Here is an 8061-nt window from a genome sequence, read left to right as displayed (position 1 = left end):
CAGGAAATTAAAAACCTCTTTTTTTTTTTACATTACATTAACAGGAGCGGCTCATAACAGCTTTTTACAGGAGTGGGTGGATAGGTTAAAACAGGATAAAGATGGAAACATTAAAGGAATGATGGTAATCTAATATGGGGATAATGATAGGGTTCGGGGAATTGAGGATTTCTCCTAGTACTGCCGCACCGAATAGGTGTACAATCTTCTGTTGGTAAAAGACTTTTCTATCTACATAGATATTCACATGCATATGCTGCAGAACTTTGAACGGGAATGTTGTCGGCCCGTTTTCCATTATGCACAGAGGGTGGAATACCTACTTATACTCTTACCGTGCCAATGTTGATGAGTGGGCACATCCACAAGAGGTCATCACCTTTCATGGGCTCTAGTGCCAGTGCCTCCTTCGTCTCCTCTTCTTCCGTCCTCCAGTTAGAAAATTCCTTCAGCCATTCATCCATGATTGATAGTGGGCATCACTTTCAGCATTGTAAACTGAAGGGTCTTAGAAAGCCCTCCTCAGTGGGGGCACCAAATGACGGGATCAAAGCGAACCCCGACGGCCTCTAAAACGCAGGGGGCCGAATGGCGCCCCTCGAGCCTGTCACGATAAAGCGAACAGAGGGCACCATCTAGCTTTAGAGCGGCTAGGACGCTAACCACGATGATATGAACACTGCAAACTTACACACACACACACACACACACACACACACACACAGATTTGCAAATGATGAAAACCCTCGGGGGTGTGAGCGAGAATTATTTTTGTAGTATTTACAAATGGCATGCCGTGGTGGTAGAGAGGTAGGGAGAGGAGGTGGTGCAACTTACTTGGTGCGTTCTCTAAGACGACTCAATGATTGTGAAGCTTGCTCCCAAGAGCGTGTATACATGTGTGCATCGACCATTGGAGTCGAGAGATCGACGTGAATCCCTTTGCATGGCGCAATTCCCAAGGCAAACCTAACGCACAAGCCTCCTCCCCGTGATGGTGATAGTGTCAACTCTTCCCACTACACTGTACCAAGTGCTGACTTCTCATGGACTGCCCCGCCCCCCCGATAGTGACCTCTCAGTGCCAATTTATAGGTGTTGGCTGCTTGGATTATGGTAATCCCAGTGTGATTAGGGTAAGCTTAATCAGGGAGACAAAGCAAGTGGTGGGCCCGGTGTGGTTGACCCTTGCTTTGTTTTGGGAGGTTATTAAAAGATGAGAATCTCTAGGTGGGCCTTTGTGACCATCACCTAGAGAGAGGATATTTACAAAAAAGAGGGAATTTTACAATGGCTCGGGTGAAAAATTGAAGAAATGATGAAAATAACCTATAAATTACTGGAATGGTGTCGTGGTTGCGTGTTGCCGGCGAATGGTGTGTTGCCGGTGCGTCGGTGTCGAGCGTACTTCTTTTCAGGGTCAGTCGGGGCATACCTTAGGCGCATTTTTATTTTTTTTTGGCGGCGCGTGCTTTGGGTCCTTCTTCTTTTTTGTGGTCGTCGTAGTAGTGGAGTCCTCCGTTTTCTTTGTATTTGTAGTGCGTATACGCGTGTGTGTGTGTACGTATGTGTATGTGGGCGAATGTGTATATATATATGTATATGGGTGTGTGTGCGTGAGTGTGTGTGTGTATATTTGTAGTGTGTGTGCAAGCGTGTGGTGGGAACGGGGGGGCTTATGTAGATAATGTATATATTATATATATGTTTTTTATTTTTATTTTTTTCTTTGTGTTCGGCGGCCAGCGGTAGCTATGCCTACTTGGGGTGGGGGATGGTGTGTGTGTGTGTGTGTGTGTGTGTGGTGTGTGTATTGACAGAGAGAGAAATACGTGCTACGCCTATACAGGCCGAGAGGGAGAGAGAGAGAGATGGCGGGCGACTGCCAAAACAAAGCGCGAGAGAGGGAGAGGGGTTGGGGGGGTGTGTGAGTGTGAGGATGAGGGAGAGGGTGAGGATGAGGGTGTGAGTGTGTGGTGTGGGAGATCATGGGCTCCATGGCTGCGTGCGCTGCGCCTTCGGGTTGAAACGGAAGAGAGAGAGAGAGAGAGAGAGAGAGAGAGAGAGAGAGAGAGAGAGAGAGAGAGAGAGAGAGAGAGAGAGAGAGAGAGAGAGAGAGAGAGAGAGAGAGAGAGAGAGAGAGAGAGAGAGGATGAGGTGGCGCTAGAGGGAGGGGGAATCCATAGGGCGGGTGCCCACCATGGGGGGGGGGGGGGGGGGGGGGGGGGGGGGGGGGTAGAGGGTGGGGATAGCGGGCCAAGGGGAGGGTGAGTGAGGCCAAGGGGAGGGTGAGGCGAGCGGGTGGGGAAGAGGGGGGGAAAGAATATTAGCGGGCCAAGGGGGGGCAGTAATGAGAGGGGGGGGGGGGGGGGAAGAGTGTCAGAGAGGGAGAGGGTGAGTGTAAGAATACGGGAGAGCGGCGGGGTTCCCATGCGGCTCGACACAGAGAGAGCACGAGAGGAAAAATGAGAGAGGGGTCGGGGTGAGTGCTCGAGGCTTGCGCCTAGCCGAGGGTGGCCAGTAGAGGGGGGGAGGTTTGAGAGAGAGAGAGAGAGAGAGAGAGAGAGAGAGAGAGAGAGAGAGAGAGAGAGAGAGAGAGAGAGAGAGAGAGAGAGAGAGAGAGAGAGAGAGAGAGAGAGAGAGAGAGAGAGGATGACGTTATTTCATTCGATGCTCGCCGGGGGGGGGAATAAACTACGGGGGAAGAGAGAAGGAGTATCTGAAACCGAGGGCGACTGGCTAGGCTAGGGTATAGACAAGTGGGGGCCTGAGGGTGATAAGGCCGGCCAATCGAAGGGGCGGGGGGGGGTGTGCCATGCCCGTAGTGGTGTCGTGGGGTTTACCAGGCGGTGCTGAGCCTTCCAATAGTGTCATCAAGGCTCTAGCAGAGGAAAAATGAGTTTTTCTTTTCTTTTTTCTCTTTGATTTTTAAAAAATTGAGCATCACTTCACGCAACAATTTCCATCAATGGGCTTGGTGGAAGGTCAAGCCCACGGAAAACATAGACAAAATGATGCAAAGGGGAAAACCAATGCTCAAAATTCTTCCCAAGGCACTTCCAACAACAACAACAACAATCAGTCCAAGGAGAAGGGAGTTTACAAAGGCAAAAACAAACTCTCTCTTGAAAAGCTTGAAGCTTTTCGCAAGGACCATAAGTGTTTCAAGTGTGGGGAGTAACGACATGGCCTTTCGTTCTTGCGCCAAGAAGAATGTTCTCAATGAGACTCCTAGGGCTTCAACCATCGAAGCTCATTGCAAAGGATCATCACTTTCCTATGCTTGGGTAAAGGTAAGAGAGCATGATACCTTTATCTTGTTTGACCCTGACTCTACTCATAACTTCATATCAACGGAGTTGGCCACCAATTTGGGCATTCAAGCTTTCGAGATGGGAGATATGGTAACGGCTGACACAACTTTCAAGGGACAGCAAGCCTCCGTTACTCCCTTGATTGGGAAGTTGAGGCTTCATGTCCAAAGCTATGTCGAAAAAGAAGACTTTTTCATCCCTCCTCTCCAACATGAGGATGCTATCCTAGGGGCGCCATGGTTTGATTGCATGGCTATCAATATGAAGTTCTCTGAAAGGAGAATCTACTTCACCTACAGGAAAAAGAACATGTATATAGATGCTAGTGAGCGTGGTTGCACAATTCCACTTGTAAATCCTCCTGCTTTTGATAAATCAATGAAGAGCTCAATTTCTGCGTACATGATTTATGTCAGAAAGAGTCTCTAAAAGACCCTAATGTTTCATCAAATGTAAATGGTAGGATTCAAGAAGATTTAGACTTGTCTAATTTTCTAAAAGGATTCCAAGATGTGTTCATTGATGATATCCCTATGGATTTACCTCCAAAATGAGGGGATGATGACCATCAAATTGAGCTCCTTCCAGGTCTCTCAAGCTCAACAAGAGGAGATCATGAGGCAAGTACAGGAATTGGTAGACACAGGGATGGTGAGGCCTAGCTACTCTCCCTTTTGTTCTCCAGTCCTTTTAGTGCAAAAGAAAGATGGTACATACCGTATGTGTGTGGACTATCGAGCACTAAACCATATCACTATCAAAAATAGATTTCTCGTGCCTGGGTAGAAGATCTGTTTGATAAGCTACAAGGCTCTACCTACTTTAGTAGGACTATCGAGCACTAAACCATATCACTATCAAAAATAGATTTCTCGTGCCTGGGTAGAAGATCTGTTTGATAAGCTACAAGGCTCTACCTACTTTAGTAGGATTGACCTTAAAAGTGGCTATCATCAAATAAGGATAGTGGATGAAAATATCCTAAAGACCGTGTTTCGCACAACGTTTGGTCTTCATGAATATCTAGTCATGCCTTTTGGCTTGACTAATGCACCAGCTATGTTCAATCGTCTAATGGAGAAATTTTTTAGACCTTACCACAAATTTATAGGAGTGTTCTTTGATGATATCATCATCTACTTAGGTCATATTATCTCTCAAGATGGTATCCGTATGGATCCATCAAAGTTAGAGGTAATAAAAGCATGGCCTCATCCTACCACCTATGGATTGTAGAGAAGGATTTTATTGCTATTGAGGAGTGACCAATGTGTTATAGAAGCATTGATATTATCAGTCATTATCCCAATTACCTTGTAAAAAGGGCCTCTAAGGTTGATGTTGAAGAGCACAATCTATTATGTCTATTGCAAGGTTGCCAAGAAATTATTGTAGTAGGTGGCACAACACCAACATTGGGTACGAATCTATTTAGTAGGTGATACAACACCAACATTGGGTATGAATCTATTTACCGGGGAGAGCAAGGACATAAGGGGTGGATCAAGGGTAATCATCATATCCATCAAGATTTGTAGTGGAGATTTTAGGGCAAAGTAATCTCTAAGCATTTCGGTTGGGCACAATTATTAATTGCATGCGAATGTGTTGGTAGCACGTTAAAAATGTAGTGGCTGAGAGCCTAAAAGGTATTGCTGCCTACACATTTCTGTCATTTTGTCACATTATTGTCCAATGTGTTGCACCCAATGTGACGGCCTGAAACCAAGACCCCTTAGAGTCCAATGATCCTATCATCCACTTGTTTCCTGCAATAAAAATTATTATAAAAGGGTCTCCCATGAAGTTGGCATGCCAAAGTACAATGCTCCCATGATTTACTATGGGACCTCCCCACTCACGGGGGAATCTGTTGTGAGCTACCCCCTCTCCCTCCACTAGTTGCACCTCAAAGAGGTGCAATTGCAAAACTAAATGCATTACCCCTAGCCAGCACCCGCGTGTGCATGAGATGCATGAAGTCACATCAATAAATTCAATAGCTCTTTTACGATCACCCCCCTTCATGTGGGGTGTACCTTAGAGTCCAACGAGTCATTCACCTCTTGCCTATAATAAAAGGGCCTCCATGAAGTTGGCATGACAACGTACCTGTAATGGTGATCTCACTCCTCTTGAAGGGACCATTCTCCCTTGAAGGTGGACTTGCTTAGACACTCTCAAGCACATCCATTAATATTGCAAGCACTATTATGCCATTGTGCAATGGACCTTCTTTTCCATAGGTAGCGAAGCGTAGGTTTCATCTTAGTTTTCACAAGGGGGAAAATGCAATGACCAGGAGCATAGAATGCTTGCCAAATATCGAAAATAACATGCTACAAGCCATAAAACAATAAATCTACATACGTGGTGTACCGTACATATGCATAATCAATAACAATGCACAATTTGAGAGAGATATAGGAAGAAAGAGAGGGCAAAGAAGAGCATGTGCAAGTGCACCTCCTAGAGTGGAGTGCTACACAAGTACAGAGAGAGAAGAGGTGAGAGAAGAGAAGATGAACATAGAAAATGGGTGCAATCTCCCCCCGTACAAGAGTGAGCATTTTCCTCTTTCATGTATCTATTTACAAACTAATCAATGCTCAGAAACGCATAAACTTGTTAAATCCTTTAGCATTGTCTATACATCAAGCAAGCTTTTGCCACCTGTGAGCTTCACTAAACATATATTCATCAATTAGACTACATATCTCTCTGTTTGGAAAGCAATTGTCCTCACTTGTTAAGTTAAGAATCTGCAAATCATACTTGTCAAAAGCAACCGTTAAAATAACATTTCAAAAAACCATTTATCAAAATAACAAGTGACAAAATCACGAGGCCTGCCCTTTGGAATGTACGTGGAACGCATAAGAGCAAAAGAAGGAGACGAGATGGAAAGATTGAAAATAATTGGGTTCATGTAGTGAAATTGGCATTCCATGAGAAAAGAGAGTTACAAGAGTTGTGTGAAGAGGACTCAAAGCTCCAAAACTGTTTTTCTTTGTGTACACCATGGGGCGGGTAGGGATGGAGGATCATGTGCCTTTTATTGTGGGTGGGGGGGGGGGGGGGGGGGGGGGGGGGGGGGGGGGGGGCTCGATAAGGGGGAGGCCCCTTTCACATGGTGTTTATTTTGGGAGGACTATGTATATTGATGAATGATGTAGATGGCTGAGACAGTCTCACTGGGTGGGAACCGGCTCCTGTGAGACGAACAGTGGATCAGTCAGTAATTACCACGGCAGTTACCACAGTAATTCCCAAAGCATATAAATAGGACCCATTACATTGTAATCGGGTTGGCAGAAGTCATGGGCATGAATTGAGTCATTTGTCGACTGTACCTCTATTTAAGCTTTTGGTTCATAATCCTTAGCCCTGAGTTGTTCTTGAGCTACATCATCTTTATTGTAATCTTTCATCTGTAATCCTAAATACAGCAGTACATTATACTCCAGTCGTACATACTTTGTACTCATTCTCTCTGAGTCTGAATTTGAACATCATTCTCGGTACTTCCGCCTGGTTCTCATTTCAGTAGATGTATTCCAGTTCAGTTTCTAATTCCTTGTCCAGTCTACTGTTTGAACTAACACATCACCAGTAGCTGTAAACTTCTAACACTAGAATCAACTATCTAAAGAGATCAGCTCCAATTCCATTTTGGCGATCACGGTGGCTAGAGCTGTTGCTCGTTGACTAGAAAACTCATCTCCCAGTTGGAAGTTTCTCAGCTACAATAATGGCACCCAAAACCAGTCGTGGCCAGAAACCATCCTACCGTATTGACCCTATTCCTGAGGAGTCAAAAAGAGACTCTAACTCCAAGCATGAGCTCGTGACTGACACTGAGGCTCAGGAGGAGCACAATTAGGCTGATGAGGCGCAGACTCACAACATTCCAGTCAGTCCAGACTCAGAAGGGCAGAAAGGGAAGCACGCAAAGCTAAAAGTTCTTGGTCCAGGCAGGGGGACGAGGGCGCCAAAGGCAGTAAAGGAAGTCGCCATATTTCCAGTAGACAGCCAGGGAGGACACAGAAACTGAGACAGAAGCAGATATTAATTGGGATGCAGATACAGAAAACTGTAAGAAAACTCCAAAGCGGCGTCCAGACTCTAAGATGAAAAGCGGAAGGACCAACGGTGATCGGCATGATTACACATCCTCATTGAAAATCTCTTTTCCAGTATTCAAAGGAGGCAAAAAGGATGATCCGAATGTTCACATCCAAGCTTTTGAGCAGTTTGCATAGCTAAAAAATATTGATGAGGATGACTGGGGTGAGTACTTTCCGCAAACGCTGAAGGAGGTAGCGAGAAAGTGGTACTACCATTACCCGGCTTGCCAGCTTAGATCCTATAATAAACTACTTAAAGCCTTCAGACTGGAATATTCTGACAACAGAGGTGATGAGGATATTCTTTGTGAACTGGATAAGATTAAGAAGAGGAAATTGTCAGTCAGAAGCTATGTTGAGAAATCAAGGAGCTGACAAGGTAGCTGTAGGAACCACCATGAGAAAAGCAACTCGGGCATGGTTCTTGAATGGTTTTCGTAGCAAGAAGCTTAGGGAGCAAGAGGTGTCAGCACCGACGAATAAATTCAATGATTTGGTGCAGCGATCCCTAAAGCTGGAACAACAAGCTAAGAAGGAAAAAGATCATAAGAAGAGGAGGTCCAGTAGTACCAGTTCTTCTACTGATAACTCTAATTCAAGCGGAGTTTCTAGCAGTTCTG

This window comes from Adiantum capillus-veneris, chromosome 10, assembly GCF_014529385.1.
Source record: "Adiantum capillus-veneris isolate H3 chromosome 10, ASM1452938v2, whole genome shotgun sequence".
Lineage (NCBI taxonomy): Eukaryota > Viridiplantae > Streptophyta > Polypodiopsida > Polypodiales > Pteridaceae > Adiantum > Adiantum capillus-veneris.
The sequence above is the reverse complement of the archived record's forward strand: the minus strand, read 5'-3'. Positions refer to the sequence as shown.